Here is a 24,496-nt window from a genome sequence, read left to right on the forward strand (position 1 = left end):
AGTTATTTCTTTCATGGGTCATGCCTTTGATATTGTATCTAAAGAGTCATCATAAAATTACCTATGTTTTCTTTTGTGCTACTTTCCAGGAGTTTTTATAGTTTTGCATTCTATATTTAGATATGGGATCCCTTTTTAATAAATTTTTGTGAAGGGAATTAAGTCTGTATCTAGAGTTTTTTTGTTTTGTTTTGTTTTGTTTTACATGTAGGTGTCTACCTTTTCAGCACCATTTGTTGAAAAGTCTGTCTTTGCCCAGTTTTCTTGCCTCTGCACCTTTGTCAAAGGTTATTTGACTATATTTATTAAGGTCTATTTCTGGGCTTTCTGTTCAGTTCTTTTGATGTATTATTTATCAGTGTTAAAACCAGTACCACACTGCGTTGATGACTGTAGTTTTGTGGTAAGGTGAAATCATCCTTCTTCCAACTTTGTTTTTATCCCTCAATATTGTGTTGACTACTCTGGGTCTTTTGCCTATCTATATGAATTTTAGAATTAGTTTGTTGATATCTACAAAATAACAGGATTTGGGTTGGATTGCATTGATTCTATAGATCAGGTTGGGAAAAGAACTGACATCTTGACAATCCTGAGTTTTCCTGTCTATGAACATAGACTATCTCTTCCTTTATTTGGTTGTTTGATTTCATCCCAATTTTGTAGTTTTCTTCATATAGATCTTGTATACATGTTGTTAGATTTATACCTAAGTATTTCATTTTTTGGTGCTAATGTAAATGGTATTATGTTTTTAATTTCAAATTCCATTTGTTCATTTCTGGTAGGTAGTAAAGCAATTGACTATTGTATATCAAACTTGTGTCCTATGACCTGTTATTTATTAGCTCCAGTATTGTGAGGGCCTCTCTCTGAGTCCGCTGGGAACTCCTAATACTCATGTTGTCCATACTGAGCTCCAGCATCTTGACAGTTAGAATTCAGGTTTGCCTACCCTGTAACTGGTTCCCTTGGTGGTATCTCGCATGAGTCTCTGCTCCAGAGACTTACCTTGACTGTATGTGTTCACCTGTCTGTTTCTGCAGACTCAGGGGGATGTTTGCCTGGTCTTGCCCTCTCCTAGGGATCAAAAGTAGTTGTTGATTTTCAATCTGTTCAGCTTATGACTCATTGTTAGGATATTGAGTTCCTTATGTGCAGAACTGGAAACTGAACATTGCAGTATTATTTTTTTCAGGGAGAAACTTGGGAACAAACTGAGTGCCTAGAAATAGATGTAAGTTAACAGAACTTATGCTATAGCCATATGAATCTAATGCTAGTCACTAAAGAAGGTTTAGAAATCATTTTAATTATATGACTGCATGATATATTATTAAATGAAATTGGGTACTTTTGAAAATGTGTATTCAATGTTTCCAAATTTGTGTAACAAATACAAATAGGATAAATATATCAAGAAAATCTGTCATTTACAATTATCATGCAGCAGCCCTGGTGGCCCAGCGGTTTAGTGGCATCTTCAGCCCGGGGGTGATCCTGGAGATCCGGGATCGAGTCCCATGTCGGGCTCCCTGCATGGAGTCTGCTTCTCCCCTTGTCTGTGTCTCTGCCTCTCTCTCTCTCTCTCTCTCTCTGTGCCTCTCATGAATAAATAAAATAAAATCTTTAAAAAAAAATAAAATTATCATTTCCAGTAGGGATGATTATGAACATATTGTAATCTTTTTCTTTATTTTCTGTTATTTTCTAACTTTATACCTTTTAGAATGAAAATATACTTTAAAATATAAGTCTGTGTCATGTAATTCAAGTTTCAAATTAGTGAAGACTTCTAAAAAACTTCTGTATGCCCAAATAAAATATATTATTATAAGAAACTATCAGACAATTCCATAAAATAGTGTTTAGTCCTTCAAAATTGAACTTACTACTTTGTTAAAGTAGAGATAAAAATAGCTCCATGTGAAAAAATATAATTCAGCTGACACCTATAGGCAAATTATGTGCTAAAATTATGTTTTAAAGTTGTCCTTGCATATATGCATGCCTTCCTTCTTTATACCACACCTCTTTTCAGCCATAACAAACTTCACCACAGTGTTGAAAGTTCTAGAAGAAGACCACCAGAGACTAGGATGGTCAGTTAAAAAGTGAGACTGTTGTTGCCTTCTGGCAGTTAGAAATCTTATTACAGTCTTACAGTCTCTTAATTAGTCTTGGTTTGGTCATGAAGAAATAGAAGAATAGAAGTGTGAGGCAGGGATAGGACAGTACTTAATCAACATCTCTTGGCTCTTAGACATGACATAAGAATAATTAAGGCCCCCCCCCAAAAAAAAAACAAACAACAACAACAAAAAAAAAACAAAGAATAATTAAGTTCCAGAGAAATGTCCTGTGGATCTGGGTTTATTTAAAAAAGGACAGAGGGAGATGATTTAGGTCAGAAACGTGCAGATCTTTTTTACATAAGGGGACCAAAACTATCCTAACTCCTTAAACTGTAACTCAAAAATTATTTTTTTACATTGAAATTGGATAATGCTTCAGTTGTGGTCACTGGTGAAGAGAAGCAGGGCTTAGACTGACAGACTTGGCTTTATTTTCTAGACTCTCTTCTGTTACTAGAGTGTCTTTCTCGCTATTGATCCTGAAATAATGATAAAAGTAATGATTTCCTTCCTAGACCAACCATGCAGTATTTATGACGCATCAATATACAGAGTGACCATAAAGTGTAAAAGCATAGATTGCATTCTTTTATATTTTTGCAGAGTAAAGCTTTTTCTGGACTATAGTTTGTGTATTCACCCTTTTCCCCTGAATTGATGGATGGATTGTAGTAGTATTCTTATACAAATAAAAGGACCTCGTGAACAATGGGAAGAAAAATCAATACTTTGTGTCAATGGGACAGGGACTTAAAATCAAAGCTCTCTATTGAAAGATGGAGGATTGTATAAATGCTTTAGAAATTTCTCTTAGTATATAGTACCGCCTGATATTGCTATCGATTTTTTAAAAAAGAACTTTAGAAACCTAAGGTGCTTGGAGTACACTTCTCCAATTTTCCTAGGCTCATGAAAGAGTTCTTTTTGTACTTTTTAAACTGAAGCTTAAAATTAGAGCAGGTTGACCCCCTATTCTATACATACAGCCCTCTTGTGAGGGGAGTCGACCCTCCACAAAAGAAGAAGGATCAGCACTTTACGCAGAAGTCTGTAGTGTTTGCTGTGCTTATTCGGCAGTTCACAGACCCAAGCCAGGCCTTTTTGTTGGGCCTCGGACCACGTTCCCTTTCATAGAACAAGACTGACAGCAAGAATAATTGGACTAATGAGGATCTATGAAACTGCTTGTTTTCTTTACAATGAGTATGTTCAATCAATCGAAGAAACCTCTACTCCATCTAAGAAGTTCTTAAGGAAACATGTTCAACCATTTTTTATTTACAACGTGTGTCTATCTGCTTGAGATTTCATCCTTTGCTCCCCACAATTTCCTCACAAACTCCCATCCAGACATTTGATAAAGGATGATATTGCTCTTCTACCTATGACGAGTCAGTAATTACTGTTTAATTAATTGATCTGTTATCTCATTATGTGATCATTAACTTGAGCAAGAGACATTTAATCCAGAAAAATTCTATTTATTTTGGTCTTGAGGCTACAAGTGTATAATGTAATTTGGTTTTACCTGCTAATATAATGACCAATGCAAATTTTTCTTCTTTATTATACTAACTTGAGTAACTCAACCAAATATTTAAAATACACTCAAATGCAACCATCTCTTTTTCTTACTTATACCTTCCAAATGGTTTTTACCAAATAAAATTGTAATGAATACTATACGTGAATGCAAATATATTTCATCTTATATTACTATCATTTTATCATTAATAAAATGAATTGCCTTATTTATATTTCTGATGTCCCATCAGACCCAATCCCAGGCAAAATCAAGTTGTAAGGAAATGTTAGTCAGAGCATGTGACTGTCAATTTTGTACATCATTTTCTCTACTTCCTTTTGACTGAGTCAAACTCTAAAAATGTCTTGTTTCTACAGAAATTCTACTGTTGGGGCACCTGGGTGGCTCATTTGGTTAAGCATCTGCCTTCATCTCAGGTCATGAGCCCAGGGTCCTGACCAGCCTACATGCCAGGCTCCCCATTCAGCTTCTGCCTCTTTCTCCGCCCCTAGCTGCTCCCAATTGGTTTGTGTTCTCTATCTCTTCCTCTCACATAAGTCAATAAAACCTTTTTTTTTTTCCAAGAAAAAAAAATTCTGCTATTAAAAGGTACCATTAATATATGTCCTTTCTCTGAAATAACACTTTTTTATCTTGATGGGTGTGCATTCTTTTTTCTCTCCCACACTGTATTTGCTCTAAATATTATACTGTCAGTTTTGTTCTCTGATTTCCAGTTTCAGGTAATTTTCTGTTGGTTTATTTAACTGAAGTTTAAAGACTAAGGTGGTAGTGACTAACTCATTAATATCTTAATTATTTTGGGCTCCATTGACATTTTCACTTGGGACAGCTGAAGAGACTTTAACCTCAAAACTAAAAACCTGAATGATATCAGTTGAAATCATGGACTTCCAACAAAATAATTGTCTTGACTCTCAGGGTCCCTTACGTGGCTAAGATGTTTCCAGTGTGACACATTACACTTGGTCATCCTGTCTCCTAAGGTTCCTTTTTGCTGTGACAGTTTCTCTGAATGTTTGTTTTTGTCACCTTGATAGCTTTGAGGAGTATTGGGTAGATGTTTGGGAGGGTGTCTGGTGGTATCTTGTGACCAGAAGAGAGCTTTGTGTCTTGGAGAAAATAGAAGTAGTGTCCTTTCATCACATCTGGGGTGCACACTGTCAGCGTGACCTGTCACCGTTGATGTAAGCATGCCCTTTGGCTCAGGCCACCTTTGTCAGGCTTCTTCAGAAGGATGTCACTCTGTGCAGCCACACTCAGGAGCCGGGGAGTTGTGCTCCGTCTTCTGTGAATGGTGTATCTTCATGAGTTATTTGGAAGTATTCCGTGTTGGAGGTTTCTTTTTATGATAAAATTTAAGTTCTACTCTATTAGCAAATTTCTGTTATGTAATACAGTGCTATCAACTATAGCACCGTGTTATACGTGAGAGTCTCAGACATCTTTCATCTTATAACTGAGAGTTTGTTCTCTTTTACCAACCCCTCCCCGTGGCCCTTGACACACGGAGGTGATACCATGAAGTTGGTCTATCTTTGTCTGGCTTATTTCCCTTAGCATCATGCCCTCCATCTTCACGTGTATTCATACAAATGATAAAGTTTCCTTCTTCTTTTTATTTTTAATATTTATTTATTTAGTTCGTTTGTTTATTCAGGTTCTAATACGGGGCCTGAACTCAAGAACCTGATAGCAGGACATTTGATCACGGATCAAGACACTTACCCGACCGAGCCACCCCGGGGCCCCAGGATTTCTTTCTTCTCTAAGGCTGAATTGTATTCCATTTCATATATCTACCACATTTTTCTGTTCACAGACACCTAGGTAATTACCATACACCTTGAGTATTGTGAATAAAGCCGCAGTGAACGTGGGAGTTCAGAGAAGTCTTTGAAGCAATGATTTCATTTCCTTTCGATATATACCCAGCAGTAGGATTTCTATGGCATATGGTACTTCTATTTTAATTTTTTGAGGAGGCCCCTACTGTTTTCCAAACTTGCTGCACTAGTTCACATTCTAGCAAACGGTTTGCAAGGGTTCTCTTTTCCCCACATCTCCGCCAGCACTTCTTCGCTTTTTGGTGGGAGCCATTCTGAAAAGTGTGACGTGAACTCTCATTGTGGTGGGAGATTTTCCCTTTTCCCCAGTTTGTTTATCTGTACAATAATTTGCTGATACCAGCATGAACTCGTGAGTACTTATGTTACATTATAGTCCAATGCTACTCTATTTTCTTGCTCAAATTGTTCCAGTTTTAGAGGTAGAAAGCACTTTAAGGTTGCTTCAGAGCCCATTTGACATGGTCTCATCAGTGCGGGGCTCGTTGGATGCTGTTTGGGTCCTTCCTATATTTACTGCCCCACTCTAGAATCAGCCATTTCCTCCCGGCCTCCTGCTTCCTGTTATCAGAGAATTGCATTAAAAGCCACAGTCTGGGTACTGGGCATGTCCATTGTTTCTGGAGTGGCGTTGCTTCTAGACCCTCTAAGATGACAGAGCAAGAAAAAACACGTGAGTGTATTAGCCAGGGAATATAAACATTTCTGTATGAATTTTTATGTGTGACTATATCTATGTAAAGCTCCACATGAGTTCACACTGGTGCCTCGGATTCTGATCCATCCACTGCAAGGATGATTCTGGCCTCTTCCACTTGTGCACCTGTAATCGTCCTACTGGTTGTATGGATTTTTGCTCCTCTGTTTTTATTCATACATATTTGTTTCATTTCAGTGAGTGTTTATAGTGGTTCAGAATTGTTACCTACCTCTCTGTGGGAAAGAGACTTCCCTGGAATATGGAATAAAATATGGAGGGATACGTTTGACCTTGCTAAACACACCAATTTATCAGGCAGTCTTCACTGCTGGCAAAGGGTAGTTATGTTAAAGAAGGTGCAGTAGCCCAAGTAGGAGAGAAATGTATACCAAAGCAGCCCACCAAGAGAGCTTTGTGATGCCCAGGGCCGGGGCGGGCCAGGTGGGTCGGGGACTCATGCCCTTTGACAGCTGCAAATCCCTTCCAGGTCTTTGGGGTAAGCTGGAGCGTAAATTAGGGATGGGTTGAGATGTACTCCCAGGAGCAAAACAAATGGATATCTTTATTTATTTTTATTTATTTATTTATTTTTGGATATCTTTATTTTTAACTGAAGATGCCTGCCCACGGGACTTTACAGTTTTTTTTTTAACTAATTAATTAATTAATTAATATATATTTATTTATTTATTTATTTATTTATTTATTTATTTTGCAAGTACAGTTTTTATCATTCTACTGACCTTTCTTTGAGATTTGTTGCGTGCATATGGCAACTTTCAGAAGGATAAAGCCATAGTTCATAAAGCTAGGGATAGATTTATAGAAAGAGACAACTATTTTGTTTCAGTCTGGCCAATGTGAGAAGGACAGTTGTCTCGGGTATTTTTTGAATGAAGGCTATATCTAAGATGTAAGTCTGTGGTGCTAGAAGATGCCAGGAAACTTGCAGGATGGTAGAATCGTCTCTCACTCCTCATGTGTGGCTCCCCCCTACTTCCCATAGTTTGGCTTACCTGGGGTGCGAGTTGGCCGTTGATTGACTCACCTGTTCCTCTGCATGGAAACGTTTCTGCTTTGTCTCATTATTATCAAAGAATATGTGGAAGCAAGTTGTGTGCCTTTGGCAGTTATACAGAATTAGACATGTTTCTTTCCCTTTAGAATTTGGTAGGATTGTAGCCTAGGTTTTTAGTGATGTCTTTCCCCCTCTATTGTTGACAAATCTCCATTTTATGAGGCTCTGTTTCTCTTCCTCCAAGTAGAATGGATAGTTAGTGTTTTTCTGGGTTGCAGTTGTTGCATTTTTCATGCTGAAGGCTTTTTCTTCCACCTAAATGTTCTTTTAATGAGACCAGAACTCGAATTCTCTAAGCTCCTACCATTTCCTTGCTTTCTCCCAGTGAATGCAATAATAAGCAGAAAAGATGTGCTTGTTTTGCTTTTCTGTTTTAAATGAAAGAACAGGGTTGTTGCCCAGGCACATGGTGTTTTTACAGCTTAAGGCATTTCTTTGAATGTTTCTGTGTGTTTTCCTCTGGAGTCTTGGTCTATGAACTTGCCCAAATTTCACCACTCTGGGCAGGTTCCTTGTTAAGCTTCTGGGAAGCTCTGATTCCACGTGTAAGAAATAGCCACCAACCAGTAGAAAATAGTTCATTCCAGACTTCAACATACCAGTTTCTTTGTGAGACATTCCTTTAGTGTTGCCTCTTGAAGCAGCTCCTCTACTAAGAGCCCATCTCTTGGGGAAAGAACGAAGTAGAATTTAATTCTTAAAAAAAAAAAAAAATTCCTCTTGTGTGTGTATGTTTGTATGTGTGCATGTGGATGCATGTATGTGAAAGCAAGAGGAAATTTGTTTAAACTTACTTATTACTCCTCTAAATTCTCAAAGAATTCTTTACTATCTTACTTCACTGTTAAAATCAGAAATTTTTGGAGGAAGGTATTAGCTAATTTTAGAGCACTGAGGTAATGTGATTCCAGGGAATGAGAGGGTGAACATTACTGCAAGGTGCCAGAATTATAAAATAGCACTGAGGCCAATTTTCACTTTCAAGAAAAAACAATATTTGTTTTAGGGCCCAGTTTATCAGAGGTATTTGGGAAATGCTTTTAACACCATCCTATGACGTCCTTAGAATTAAGAAGTAAAATTAAATATTTCTAGGACCGATGTCCTATGTGGGATTAGTGAATCAACTTACTGATGCAGATCAATAAATATTTTGTGAGAAACTGCCATATACTTATCAGTATTGAATGATGAGGGGCTCACAAAATGTATGAGATAAAATTTCTTCTTTTAATGAATATGTTAGATAGTTGTAAACGTTGCACCCATACCTAAAGGAAAAAAGTTGCTGCCATCCTTTTTATCCACACAAGTCAAGTTCCAAGTACTACGTGTAATTGAATATATTTCTGCAAAAACACTTGGTTGACATGCCCTATGCTCATGCCCTAGGACAGAAGACAACTACTGTGATGTTAAGTAATTTAGTCCAGGCTGCACAGCCAGTAGGTGGACGTCTGAGTCCTTGGCCCACCTTCACCAAGAGTTCCATTGATCCCAGTTAGCAGACTCCCCCTGGCCTTGATACCCAGTCTGGTTCTTCTGAGTGACCTTCCACCCCCGTACCCCTCACGTCTGTGCTGTGTGCAGAGTCGAGCTCAATTCTACCACAGTAGCTAAAATAAAATAAATCTTGCTGTTCATAACAAGTGTCTGGTGCCAAATTTTCCTTTTACACTATCCTTCCAAACCCATTTATGGTGATTTTCCCGAACAACCAAGATGGGATCCTATTCATGGATTTGCTAGTTTTTCTTAGTTTTTCCTGGTACAGTCTCCATAGCTTCCAAATAAATCCCTTCCGCCCATCCAGTGGTGTTTCAGCAAGCCCTCGGGTCCCCACTGTCCCTCCACTCAAACTTCTGGTGCTCCTGGCATTGTTATTCTGACTGGAGCAGCACCCTTAACCCTCCATCCTCATGCTGACTGCACCCAGGAGCACATTGACAGGGCCAGCAGCATCCTCCCAATGTTGGGAATTCCTCCGGGCTCCAATTTGCATGCTCAACTTTGATCTCTCCCTCCTTCTAGGTTATGGTCTTTTATTCCGTTCTTTGTCTCATAGAGACAAGCCACATCAAAGGCACGTTTAAATTACTTGCACAAACGAAGCTATACATCATCAGCCATAAAGGAAAAACCTAAAAAAATTAAACAATGAAAAATGTGTTAAATAATGTGAGTAGTTTTCACTCTTGCACCTGAAGCGTTTATAGCCTAGAATGCACCTCTAATTTTCAAATCCAGCAGAACTGCTAAGAACAAGCCAACCACTTTATGTGCCGATGCTTGGAGAGGAGTAAAGTGTGCCGGGGCTGGGGGAGAAATAGGCAGTGCTGGATTTATTGAGAGATAGTCTAGACTATTGGTCTTTAGGAATTTTCTAAAGCATTTAAAGAATAGGTTGGGCATATGCAAAAAATTATCATTTCAAAATCCATTTAGAATTTGACCCCATAAAAATACGACTAAATGGTCCTCTGTAAAACCCTGGAAGGGGATGCCTGGATGGCTCAGCGGTTAAGCGTCTGCCTTTGGCTCAGGGCATGATCCTGGAGTCCTGGGGTTGAGTCCCAGGTCGGGCTCCCTGCATGGAGCTTGTTTTTTTTTTTTTTTTTTTTTTTAAGATTTTACTTATTTATTCATGAGAATACACAGAGAGGAGAGAGAAAGAGAGAGGCAGAGACACAGGCAGAGGGAGAAGCAGGCTCCATGCAGGGAGCGTGACTTGGGACTTGATCCCATCTCCAGAATCACGCCCTGGGCTAAACTGCCGAGCCACCCGGGCTGCCCATGGAGACTGCTTCTCCCTCTGCCTGTGTTTTTGCCCCTCTCTGTGTGTCTCTCATGAATAAATCAATAAAATCTTTAAAAAAAGAAAAAAGCCCCGGAAGATTTGGTACTAAATTGGTTATTTCAAGAGCTTTCTCCCCAGATCCTGCAAATGTATTAACCCCTCCCTCCATTCACTGCCGCTCAATATCAGGTGGCCCTCTAAAGGCTCATGTCACATTCAGGGTAGGGGTACAACTGTCCTTACTGTTATCTCAGATTTAGTGACTGACTTTTTATACTACTGGTTCTCAATCTGGGTCATCCAGGAGGCCTTTGGAAATGTCTGGAGATACTTTTGTGGTCAGAACAGGCTTACAGTATAGATGTGGACATCTAGTAGGTAGAGGCCAGGGATGCTGCAGAATGTCCTGTAATGTCCTGGAAAGCCCAGCACAACAAGGAATTTGGCCCAAAATATCCAGGAGTGTTGAAGTTGAGAAAACATGGTTTTTAATGGATGATGTGTTTCCCCTCAGAGGCTATAAGCTCTTAAAAGATGAAGTTAGTAGTAAAAATACGTTTTTATACGTATTTCCATTGGGAATCTTTTATTGTACCAACAGCTCTGTATCAAGGTCATCTTCTCTGCTAGGCAGGTTACTAAGTGCCAGACGCAAAATTGTGTATAGTCCCATGGCGTGAGCAACAGATCTGTAATGCTAGTTGAATGGATGCCCAATAGATCACTTCATACTCTACACAGAAACCAAGGCATGGCATTAAAAAGTTGCTATTTAGATTTATGAGTGGTTTTTTTTTTTTCAAGATTAATGGAGGAGAAAAATCTTGTGGTACAGAGCACTCAAAATGTCAAGGGAGAGGGAAGCTTTTTGATAAATAGGTTGAGGGCACCTATAGGGGTTATTGTTACAATCTGTTGATTCTGATTCCTGATATGAAACACATAGTATCTATTTCTAGCATATTCCTCTAAACACTGAATTCTGGTCCTTGCACGAATAAATGAAACGTAATTATGTGGCAGAAATCTCATGTATTCTGGGGAAAAATTCATGAGTATTCTAATTGGTGATTTAGAACACCCCAAATTGATTGGTCTTGGGGAAAAATGTGTTAGAGCATGGTCCTTCAGATCTTTGCCTACCTCAGGTAGCTCCAGCGTAACATATAAAATAGCTTTTAAAAAAATAAAAAATAAATAAAATAGCTTTTAAGGACCAATGTGAGACAAATGGTATTTCTTATTATAATTAGAAGGGAATGTTTTGGACTTAATTTCATGATGAAGGCATCTGAACAGCACATCTCACGAGTAGAGTGACCAGTGCATTCCATTTGGCCTAAGACTTTGTTGGATTCAGCCCTGGAGATCCTGGGAACTAGGCTCGCAGTCCCAGCAACATAGGGTGGTTGGTCATTTATAGTACTGGTGACTGGATTCTGGGAGGTTCTTATTTTTAAAGCACTTGGTTCAAGTACAGCTTTTGTCCATGTTTAAAAATCTGGCAGCAGTCTTGTAGTCGTAGTAGTTGAAGCTTCCATAAAAAATGTCTAGTACAAAAAAAATGTCTAGTACGTTCCTTGATGTAGAGAAATACAGGGTGAGGCATTCTGTTGGATAGAGTCATAGAGTTCTGTGTGTGGTGTGCTCATCGAGGTTTAACAGATAATTCTTGACTTAGATACTCTCTTTCTTGAGTGATTTGATCATAGCTATAGAAGTATCCTTTACGAAGATTAGAGCTGCCAAGATCCTGGATGTAAAATCTAAGAATCTGTAAGGGAAACATTTTATTTCAGCCTCAGTATGTGTGAAGTGAAAAGAAAACATGACCTTACAGAGTATCTGGGAGGATGGAACAAGGAAGCAGTATAGAGCGCCTGGCCTCTGTGAAGAGAACAGTCCATAAGGATGGGGCCATGATGCAGTTGGACATTTCGTCATAATCCTTGTGATTATGATGTTCTCCCATCACAGGTGCATAAACAATTTCACCTGGATTTTATGCAGAAGAACAGAGTTGCTGCATCAGTGAGGGTTCATCGTTGTTACTCCGCACCCCGTCTATGCCAGCAAAACACTTCGTTAGAGTAGAAGCATAGATACTGTGATCATCAAAACAGATGGACTCGGCCTTTATTTGCATCCCAGGAAAACCCAATAAGCCACCTATTTAGCTTTATAAATCAAATAGGTTTTAGATATTCTTTTACAAAGTTTGGATTGTGAGGAGACAGTTAACTTCCCAAAGTGCTCTTGTAGTATACTTAGGTCAAGTCATCTTTTTCTCTCTAGGAGCATATTTATATTTAAACTTCTGGTTGTCAGAAATTCTGGATTTTTTCTGAAAGCCTCTGGATACGACAGAGAGATTTATTTGTCATGCTAAGTGAGCATCTGGTGTCCTCTGCTGGGCTCCCATTAACCTCTTTAAAGAGCCCTTCTGGGGCTGAGGGAAGTTGGTTGGCTGCAGATGAAAGCAGCATCCCTGGGGGGGCTCACATTCCTGGGGCTGTCTCCAGAGCCCTTCTCATTTCCTCAGCATCTACCTCCTCCATCCCTTGTAGTCACTCCCCATTTCCCAGCCCTTCTTCTCACCTCATTTATTCTCCACTCTTGCTTTTTCCTGCCACCTATGATGTCACATGAGTTGGTTATATGCATTAATTCAGGTCTTGCCCTTGTGCTACAGCAAGTCTTCATCACAGATTGATTATTCAGTAACATTTTCTTAGTAATTAAATTTTCAGGGCTATACTCTGAAAGCAGTCATTGATAAACACCTGAGTCCTGTGGCTGAGCTCTGGACACTAAAAAAGTTGCGGGGAGGGATCTTTGTTCTCTTTCTAAAGGACACTGAGAATGAGTCAAGCACCAGGCAAACCTCTCCTTCTCCACACATATAAACATGAAAATAGATAGCTTGTTGCATAAAACCTAAAAGACTAAAAAAAAAAAAAAAAAAAAAAAGATATGATAGAATGAATCATTTATTCAAGTCCATGCAAAAATCAAGATATTAATATTAGCACGTTTATTAGCTGGTTTCCAGCAGCAAAATTATCATTACCACGACAGCAACAATAGTAGTAACAAAAAAAATTTGCAGATTTGTAAAATAGCGTCCTCTATAAAGCAACTTTTCGTATACCTCTTAAAAACACTGCTATAAGCTTAGGTAGGTACTATCTTTTAGTTTTCTGAGGGAAAACAGGATTGAGAATTGGTGAGAGTAATAATTCAAGTTTTCTAACTTCACAGCGCTGAACTTTACGCAGGAACCTCTACAGATGAATCCATTCAAGGCTGCATCCAAAACTTCCTGAGAATGACAAAGAAATTGGTTGAAAGTTGACTATATCCTTTAGATAGTCTTGAGTTGAGTTGACCTTCAGTTTTTAATCTTCTTATCACTCAAAACCAAACACAGTCCCGAGCTAAAATAAACCATGGCACAAAAGGTTCCACTACAGCATGCAGTCTTGTGGGAACATGGTCTGGTTTTGCTGCTGTTGACTGTTCTTGCTTCGTACTGGGTTCAGGGCCCAGAGACCAAGACGAGCACATCTCTGTGCTTGCAGATGCTGACAGTAATGTGGAGTACGTCGCTGTCAGATGTGATGTTTACAGTATTAGCATCAGTCTCTGTTATGGGTAAACATGTGCTGTTGCTCACTGTTTTGGGGAATAAAGCTGACCTGGGGAAAGTTACTTCCTTTGACCTTAGTCCTGGTTCTGAATTATTCCAATTCATACTTACATTGTGGAAGCTCACAGATGCCTCACAGTTAAGCTTGTGGCTTGGTGAAAACACATTTTGAAATATCTTCTTATTCATTACTTCTCTATAAAATAAATACTGGATAAATATACTAATTATAGTATCCCCCAAAGCACAATATTAAACAGTTTTGAAAACAAATGATATTTCAATTTTAATTAATCATAGTTAAATTTCCTTTGAAAATTGTATATGAATGTCATTTACTAGTGTAATGATAGATGCTTTAGTAAGCTGGAAGATCATTTTCACTTTTTTAAAAGATTTTATTTATTTATTCATGAGAGACACACAGAGAGAAAGAGAGAGAGAGAGAGATTGAGAGAGAGAGGCAGAGACACAGGCAGAGGGAGAAGCAGGCTCCATGCAGGGAGCCCGATGTGGGACTCAATCCCGGGACTCCAGGATCATGTCCTGGGCTGAAGGCAGGTGTTAAACCGCTAAGCCACCCAGGGATCCCCTGAAAGGTCATTTTCAATGTTGGATTTACCTTTTGGCTGTAGGGGAAAGTTGGCTTCTTTGCTATTTATATATTTATTTTTTAAATAGCAGTTTAGCTTAATGTAGAAAGGATTCATGTTTAAATGGAACGTTCTTGATATTATTCCTCTTTATTAATATTCTTTCTTTTTTAAGAGGGAGGAAGAGAGATGGGGGCAGAGGGAGAAAATATTAAGCATACTCCACGGCGCAGAGCCCAACATGAGACTGAATCTCACAACTCTGTGATCATGACTTGAGCCAAAATCAAGGGTCAGACGCTTAACAGACTGAGCCTCCCAGGCTCTCCCATGAATACACATTTTTACTTACCTGAGAGATTTACTTATGTTTGGTTCAGTTCAATCATATTTATATCCAGTTATGGAAAACTTAGGCCATTTGCATGTGGATATAAAATGAAATGATATATTGGTAGCTGTCATGGTTAAAAAAAGTCAACCTGTAATATGTCTCTAAGAATGTGAAAAAATACAAGTTATTGAAGATAAGGAAGTTTACTATAAACCAAGAGGAGTAAGATAATCTTATCTTAACCCAAAAGTGCATCAACCATAACTGTGTAAAAACATGAAACATCCACCATAAAGGCTTTTTCCAAAATTGATTTTCATGAGTTTCAAAGTTGTATTATATTATGTATTTCAAGATCAAATGAACCATATCACTCACAGTGAAAGTCAAGTAAAAGTAATGAGACTTTCCTTCTTTGTGGCCTAAATTGTTCATACCTAGACTAAATTACATATAATATTTGCATTAAGTTACTCTTGCTTTATTGAAATCTTACATTTCTGGATTTGGCTCTCTCAAGGTTCTTAAAATTCATTATGGAACTTTCTTTTGGCATCCGTAGTGTTATAAAATTCAATCAGAAATATTACTCAGTTGAGGCCCTAGATTTTAATAATTCAGAAAAAATATTTGAGCAAATAAATGTTATTTATTCTAAGAATCATTATACAATGCCTAACTTTTAATTTGCATGTGATTATTAGGATAATTCTTAATTAAGTTAACCTGATTCAAACAAAAAATATGTATCTTACCTCCAGTTTTGTTAAAGTATGAGTTATATGGGGTCACTATTACAATACATATATTTTTTATATTCTTAATGATATTTTTGGTTTTCTTTTAAGATTCATTTATTTTTTTTTTCATTTATTTATTTTAGAAAGGGTACTAGTGAGTGCATGTGCACATGGTGGGGGGAGGGGCAGTAGGAGGTAGATGGAGAGAGAGAATTTCAAGCAGACTCCCTACTAAGCACAGAGCCTGTCACAGGAGCTCAATCCTATGACCCTGAGATCATGACCTGAGCCAAATTCAAGAATGTTTCATCGACTGAGCCACCCAGATACCACAGTGATATTTTTGTTAAGTATATCTGAAATAAAATGAATTAGGGAAAGATTACCTTGGAAGATTTAGCTTTTCTCTAGTCTAGTACTGTCAAATAGAAATATAATGGCAGCTAGACACATAATTGAAAATTTGCTTCTAGTAATAGTAGAAATTAAATATTTAAAATATTATCTTTCAAATGCATTAGTAATATGAAATTATTAGTGAAATATTGTATATCACTTTTTAGACCTAATTTTTCAAAAAGAGCATGTATTTCACCCTGTAGTACCCTGTAGTGTCCTGTGGTACATCTCAGTTCACACTACCCACAGTTTCAGTGCTTAGTAGCGGCGGCACATGGCCAGTGGCTGTGGTGTGGGAAGAGCAGCTGCAGGCTCTGAGGGAAAATAGAGAGAAATCTGGTATGGTCCAAGAACTTCTGTGATTCCACTGTTACTTGAATGTGCCCTGTGCTTTGTATATGCATCTTGCATATTTGGGTTCAGCCCTCCAGAACTGATTTCCTTGTTTATAAGATGGTCTGACTTCTCTACCAGCCCTTCCTTTGAACTGGATCCAGTCTCTTGTCTCTGACTCTCATTCCCTCTCATTCAGGTTGACAAGTATTTAATGTTAATTTAATTGGACTTTTTTTTTTTTTTTGACTCTTGATCCAACCTCTGTGTGATACGAGTAGGTGAAATGCTGAGTTTTAAAGACTCCCTGTTAGCTTTATTTTGAAAGGTAAGTTTCAGTTTGGTATTTTACAAATCTGTGTTTGTTCTCATATAAACTCTATAATTGAGTAGTTAGCTATAGAATTGTAATAATTCTAAAAAAAAAAAGAAAAGAAAAACCAAAGTTCACCCAATATTGAAACAATGACAAGTTAGTATGTTAAGTTCATGTAATAGCAAAAATTCAAAGAGGTTTAGATTATTGATTTTCAGTGATTAAAATATTTTCAAATACTTTCCAAAATGTACATACAAAATGTGTACTTTTTAACTCTTAAACTGTTTAAGTACCCTGTAGTTCCAATGTCTGGTGCATTGTGGCTAGTGTCTATTTATTATGATTTGAAGCACATGACATTATTATATGTATCAATAGTTGCTTATTAAATATTACATTTGGCCATTTTGCACATTGATAAAATAATCTGTATAAACAAGCCTGCTTTTGTTGGTGTAGTGGAAGAAAAATAAAGAGGACTTAAAAAATACTAATGGGAGGCAAATTTAATATGAAAAACGGATAATATAGGCATAAAAGGTTATTTCTGGCACCAAAAGACCCTGATTGTCATCACAAGTCGAAACTGGAGCTATTTTAAATTTACTTATAATTACTGATTATTTAAATGTACATGAAGAAATAAGATAGGAAAGAGCTCGCTAGTAATTCATTCATTTACTCATCATGTGTTACTTTATCTTTCATTGTTACATATTGAAAAAATGTTCTGGGAAAATTGGAGATTTAAAGATTACAAATCAACTAAATTTATGGAATAGAAGACTTTGAAGAAAGTTTGGTAGTGTTGCTTGATATAAAGGAACAGAATCTTTGGTAATTTATTTTAAAGTTTCTGAGATCACTGGCACAAAGAATTACTAGATCACTAGGATAACTTCAGAAGAACATACTATGGAAGGCATGAGAATCCATAAAATTGAGTAGGCCTCTCGTTTGATGGTGCGGCTAATTTTATGAACAGCACAATTCCTTACTTCTCACACCTCCTCCATCTCTGAATCTACATTCTTTGCCATGTGGCCTCACAGCTTCTTCCACCAGAGGAAAAGTAGATGTTTCCAATCCTTGACTTTGGTTTGACTATAAGATTTGCTTTGGCTGATGGAATGCTAATGGGATGTGTGGTGTGACTAAATGGTGGAAAGTTGCTTGCGGATTTGGGATCCTTCCCTTTTGCTACTGCCATCACCAGGAGATGACATAGCAGGGGTGACTTACTTGTCTTTTGAGAAATGTGAGTGATGTATGGAGCAGATACAACTCTAGGCTAGACCAGTCAACCCTTAAATAGCCTGCAGACTTGTGAGCTAAATGAATGCTTACTGCTAATAAAGGCCAGGAAACCTTATTGAAAGCAGACTAATTTTAGTGATGGGTGAGAAGTCAGTGGTTGGACATGGGAGGTAGGTTAGTGGTGGGTACAGAGGAGCAGGAGGGAAGCTAGCAAAGAACATGAGGAAACTCTTCAGAGTGATGCATATGTTTATTATCTCGATTGTAGCAGTGGTTTCACAGGTGTGGTCATATGTTGCGTTGATCACATTTTACTTTTTAGATATATGCAGTTTGTTGTTGGCAGCATGTTGGGGCCAAGTGATTACTTGACTCTGTAAGTAGGAGGGGTTTGGATCCTTTCATCCTTTGGTTCCATCCACCCTGATGGCTTTACTACTATAGGAATACAGTATTGCCAGTGTAATTTTGAATACTGATATAATTTTTCCTATTCCTATTTAAGTCCTATTTAGATTTCATTTATTGATTGAACAAATGTTTTCAGGCACTAGCTATATTCCAGGCCCTATTCTAGGCTCTGAGCAGATGAAGTGAATGAAATAGTCCAAAATACCTGCCCACATGGAGCTTAAATTCTTGTAAGTGGAAGAAACATAAACATGAAAGAAATACTAAAACATATATATTCAATTTGATTAGTTTTAAATGAAAAAAAAAGAAAATAAATAAAAGGGAAAAAAAGGAAAAGAGAGAGGATAAAAGAGTAGTCAGGAATGGAAAAAAATATAATGGTTTTCTAGTTCCCATGCAGAGTATTTATATCGTCTGCAATCCTCTGCAATAGTTAGGTAATCAAGGCATGCTCTCATTGAAACAAAATTCATATGAAATTCTAAACATACTCATTAATAAATGAACATTTATTAAACATGTATCTGTGCTAAGCAATATGAAGATCAGCAATGATATGGGAGTATTCATTTTGGAAATATTTAGTCCATTGGCCTAAGAGAAAATAGTTTCAACCATTAAAAAGAGGATTATAGTCTTAAATTTCTTCAGGAATTATATAGCTAAATATAACCTGAAAAATATAGATATAAGACTCTTGGAGACAGTGTTGGCTATATGATCTTGACAGCATGACCCAGCTGTAGGCATTATAATGTGCTTGATTTATTTATTTATTTATTTATTTATTTATTTATTTATTTATTTACTGTTTTTAAAAGATTTATTTATTTTAGAGAAAGAGAGCGCATGAGTGCAAGTTGGTGAGGGGCACGGAGGGAGAGAGAATCTGAAGCAGACTCCCCGCTGAGCACGAAGCTCAGCACGAGGCTCGATCTCAGGACCCTGAGCTCATGACCTGAGCTGAAATAGAGAATTGGCCTCCTAACTGACCGTGCTGCCCAGAAGCCTCTCATGTACTATTATCTGTAAACATTTGACAGCGTCTGCTAAACACTAAAGGTTTGCATGCTAAGTTCAGGTCTTAAACTTCCAGTCTTTAGTCTCCGACTGTATACAGTTGACCCTCTCCACCCTGCAACCCAAAAATCTGTCTGTAATTATGGAATTTCCCCAAAGTTAACTACTAACTCATCCCTGGAAGCCTTGCTGGTAACATTGATGGTGCATGAACACACATGTTGTACATTATATGTATTATATTGCTGTATTCTTACAATGAAGGAACTAGAGAAAAGAAAATGTTATGAAGAGATTCATAAGAAAGAGAAAATACATTTACAGTACTGTATTCATAAAAAGTCCCCATCTAAGTGAACCCTCATAGTTCAACCCCCTGTGTTCCTGGGGGAACTGTATGTTTAAATGGTAGAGTTATTCAAGGAAAGGATAACAATCTCAGTAATTATAAACAGAACCCAAAACACCCTATTTATTCTTCATGCAGAACCCATGGCAGTGCTCTGGTTTGTACTTGAGCCTGAGGGACGTTGCTCCAAGAGGCCCAAAATCCTTTCCTGCACGTGCTTTCCCAGAGTCACTTGGCACAGGTCAGCCACGGCCCCTGCGCATTTAGTCTCTTTCCTCCAGAGTAAGGACAGCACTGCTCTTACCAGGCTGTCTGCACATCCCCACTGCCAGGCACAGACTGGACACGTCCCAGGAAGACGAGGGCACAACTCCAGGGGGGTAAGTACATCTCCAGGGGGGTAAGCACCTTCTTGAGATGTTTTCACCCAGTGAAGCTCTGTGTTGTCTCTGGGCCAGAAGACGCAGCCTGCTTCAAGTGCAGAGGGTGAAGATTTTGTTTATCACAGATTACTCAGGTAAATTGGGGGGGGGGGTTTGCAGTTCTCAAAACATCCAGCTACATAGCCCATCCTAAGCTGTAAGGTCCGACTTCCTTCCCCCTATTGTCCTGATCTTTAGTAGGACACTTGTATGGGTTGTTCAATCAGTGCTCCTCATATTTATCGTCACACCATGAGAATCACAAGGTTCTTGTTGTCTGCTCAGAGGGTGATCCAGTTCATCAAATCGACATGAGGGTCTAGTTCTTAGGAGCATTTCTGGTGTGAGCTGTTCTAAGCTTGATCCCCTACCCACCCCCCACACCCAAGTAAGAGACTCTGACCTAAGATTGTGCATTCCAGTCTAGTATTTATTTGGAAGGTGATAAATGAGTGTAAAAGTAATAAAGGTAAGTGATGGTAGCCAATAAAAGGCCTTGTTTAGCGGGTTTACAACTCTAAGCAACTGGGATTTTAGAATTTGTTGTGTTGTTGTCACTTCAGCCAAGCTTAAGTCTAGCGAACAGAGTCAGAGCGCATTTCTGTTGCTTGCGACCAAGAATTATGACCGGTGAGGCACATTTGTTGAATTACACCAAGTATAAAATAGTCCCCACGTATTGAGTGTTCTCTGTTGTAACAGGCGCTGTGCTAAGTATTTTGTGCACACTACTATTTGATCCTTCCAACACTTCCGTAGAAGTATTGGTATCCACCTTTCACAGAGTACGGATTTGAAGCTCAGACCGTTGCCTCCTTTTCCTGGGGTCTCCCATTCATCAAGGGACAGAATCACATCTTACATACATACCTCCCTGATTAAAAAGTTGCATCATTAATGCCACAACACCTTGCGACTGGTTCTACAATAAGAAATCCATACTGCCATTGAGATGAAATCTTTCCTGCTCTAGCTCAGATTCTCTGTGCTCAACCAATGCTGTGTCATTGTACCCATTCCTCTGAAGGGTTATGGAGTACTTGAGGGCAGCAATTATTATAGGTTCTGATCCATCAGTATTTTTTTTTTTACAGGCAAACAAATCTTTAGTTTCTCATTGTAATGTTGTTGTTACCTTAATATTAATGCACATGCGGTAGATTGTGTCCTGATAAGTACTGTCCAGAATGAAACACAAAATCTTGTGAATGGCCTTTCTGTCTGGTATATAATGGGATGATCACCTCTCGTGGAATGTAAATCAAGGCAGCCATTGCTTGAACTTTTCATACTTCGGAATTGCATTGAATAAATTTAATTTTTAACCTTTTCGTATGAACTATTGTTTAGCTAGCTCTTCTCCATTGTGAATGTACCATTTTTTTAGAACCAAGTGTAGGATCTTGAACTTATCACCATGTTTATTTTGTGAATATTAATGTGCTGCTTTAGATCTGCCAGTGTCTATTTCAGTCTGTTATCAAACGTATCCAAGAAGCCTTCCCGCTTTGTCTCTTCCTCAAATATAAACCAACAAACTTCTATAGCGTCTCAGGGTTATATTAAATTAAAACAGGCTAAATACAGTATCGTAGTTGAAATATCCAATTTGGAATTGATTCTAAATTATACTGGAGTTTTAGAATTTAAATATTGATTAAAGTTGTATTAGACAAGTACAAAGCCCATGTCTCTCTCACAAAACTGTTTTGGAAAACTTATCAATTCTTTGCTCAAATTCAGCTTTATTACTATAATTTATTCTATTTCCAGAATCTCAAAGTATTATAATGAGTGTATGAAAAGGAAAGAGGGAAAGTGGCTTATTAATTAGTTTTTAGAAACTCACTTCTATAATTGCAGATATGATTGATAAATTGTCATCTTAAATAGTCATTCTAAAAATCTTATTTTTGGCTTACTCTAACTTCACTGATACATATTTTTCAGTATCCTCCTTCATTTTTTGGAAAACTGATTATTTGCCCATCTTTGGCTTTCTGATTCCTCTTCTGTACTTTCGAACTCTGTAATGATCACATCTGCCAAGACTCAATTCATGAGCCATCTTACATTCTGGCAAAGACTTGGGTTCATTTGTCATGTAAAAGCTGCCTAGCAGTTCTGCAATTGTATTGGAATTCAGAATCTTCTCCGTAATATTCAGCCTCTCTATTTTAGACAGAAAGTCATGTTCCTAGATGGAGAAGATAAAAGCAAAATAGTAATAGAAAAGTTTGTTGTTGTTATTAATCAACTCTGAGCACCATACCTATGGCTTCCTGAGAATTTTGGGACGCCTCCAAAGTTTTGACCTTTTTATTGAACCAATAAAAATTTGAAGCAATGTAGAAGAATTTGAAAATATGTGTCCAAGTACGTATCTGTGTAGATATGTATGAACAGTATGTTAGTCTACTTTTATGGACAGTAAGTATATATTAAATATATTATTGATATTTATTATATTTCCTGATGGCCACATAGTGTTCTGTTGTGTGCATGTACTACTATTACTTAACTTTACACATTTGGCTGCACATTTGGAGTATTTCCAAAACAGTACATCTTAAAATAATATTTATTTAAATATAAATATGTATTTATATTAATTTTTTTATAATTAAGGTTACTATTTTACTATCCAGAGGATATACTTGTGAAATTATGGCTACAATCAAATGTCAGTATTTTATTTGAAATTGTTCTCCATATTGATTGGCAATGGCTTTTTTTTCATTAGTTTCAGAAGTAGAATTTAGTGATTCATCAGTTGCATATGACACCCAATAATCATCACATCACATTCCCTCCTTTTTTAAAAAAAGATTTTATTTTTTCACGAGACACACACACACACACACACATACACACACACACAGAGGCAGAGACACAGGCAGAGGGAGAAGCAGGCTCCATGCAGGGAGCCCGACGTGGGACTCCATCCTGGGTCTCCAGGATCACGCTCTGGGCCAAAGTTGGCGCTAAACCGCTAAGCCACCCGGGCTGCCCCCTATTCCCTCCTTAATCCCATCACCCAGTTATTCATTCCTGTCCACCCACCTCCCCTCAAGGGATCCTCAGTTTGTTTTCTATAGTTGAGCGTCTCTTATGGTTTGCCTCTCAATTATCATCTTATTTTAATTTTCGTCTCTTCCCCTGTTTATCTTTTTGTTTTTTTAAATTCCATATATGATGAATTCATATGATAATTGTCTTTCTCTGACTTATTTTGCTTAGCATATAACCCTCTTGTTCCATTCATGTCATTGCAAATGACAAGATTGCATTGTTTTTGATGACTGAGTAGTATTCCATTATATATAGACCACATCTTTATCCATTTATCAGTTGATGGACATCTGAACTCTTTCCATATTTTGGCTATTGTGGGCATTGCTACTGTAAACATTGGGTGCAGGTGTCCCTTCGAATCACTAGTTTGTATCCTGTGGATAAATACCTAGTAGTGTAGTTGTTGAGTCATAGGGAAGCTCCATTTTTAACTTTTTGAGGAAGCTCCACACTGTTTTCAGAGTGGCTGCACTAGTTTGCATTCCCACCAACAGTATGAGGGTTCCCGTTTCTCTGCATCCTCACCAACATCTGTTGTTTGAGTTGATAATTTTATAGATTGGCAGTGATTTTGACCTTGAATTATAAGGCACTTAAAAATGTTCTGTGTAATTAGTAAACAACATTACATTACATACAGCACTTAGAGTCAGTGAATGGTATTTAGTAGAATTTCAAATAATTAAATTTCAGTTTGCTTTTATATTTCTAAGTTATTTTTTTTGCCTTAGTCCATAAAACTATTACAATAAACATTCAGTCTTAATAACTGGAAACCAAGGTAAACAAGAAATAATATTTATGTGTGTTTTTGGTAACTGCCTTGTGTTTCTCGATTTTATGATATAATTCCTTGTGACATCTTTGTCATATTTTTCCCCCATAAGTGACAGATCTTTCTTAGTGGATGATACTAGGTCTTATATCATTTGAGTACATAGTTCTAAATTTAAGAATAGTAGATATCCACCGGCTTAAAGAAAAATGAGCAGCTCAGGATTATGCATCCTGCTCCGTTTATAAAGATATATCCAGTCTTAGGATGTAAATTCTCCACATTGTTCCCACATCTGCTTACATTTTGTTGTAGTGGACCTGAGCATGATTACTGAAAAATAAATGTAAGAACTAATATAACAGAATAGCACATTTTAAGACCAAAAATTTGATAAAATTGTGTTGTTAGGAGTGCATGGTCCTCTGATTAGTAAACATAAATAATAAAAATGCACTGGGATGCTGGATAATGCAGGAAACTCAAGAATGGTCCCAGGCTTCCTTAGTCTTCTTGGGGGGATCTGTCTTATCTCAATTATGTGACCATGGATAATGTTAATCCCCTAACCCAGGGCTGAAAAGCTAAGGAAAATACACAGTACTGATTAAGTGAAAGGATCATGAAGCTATATAAAGTTGAATGTCTTAAAAATCACAAATGATGCAGTCTCCTGCAGTAAGAACCAAGTAGATAAAGGAAGAAATGGTCCCC

The sequence above is a fragment of the Canis lupus genome, chromosome 26 (genome assembly GCF_011100685.1).
Source record: "Canis lupus familiaris isolate Mischka breed German Shepherd chromosome 26, alternate assembly UU_Cfam_GSD_1.0, whole genome shotgun sequence".
In the NCBI taxonomy this organism is placed as follows: Eukaryota; Metazoa; Chordata; class Mammalia; order Carnivora; family Canidae; genus Canis; species Canis lupus.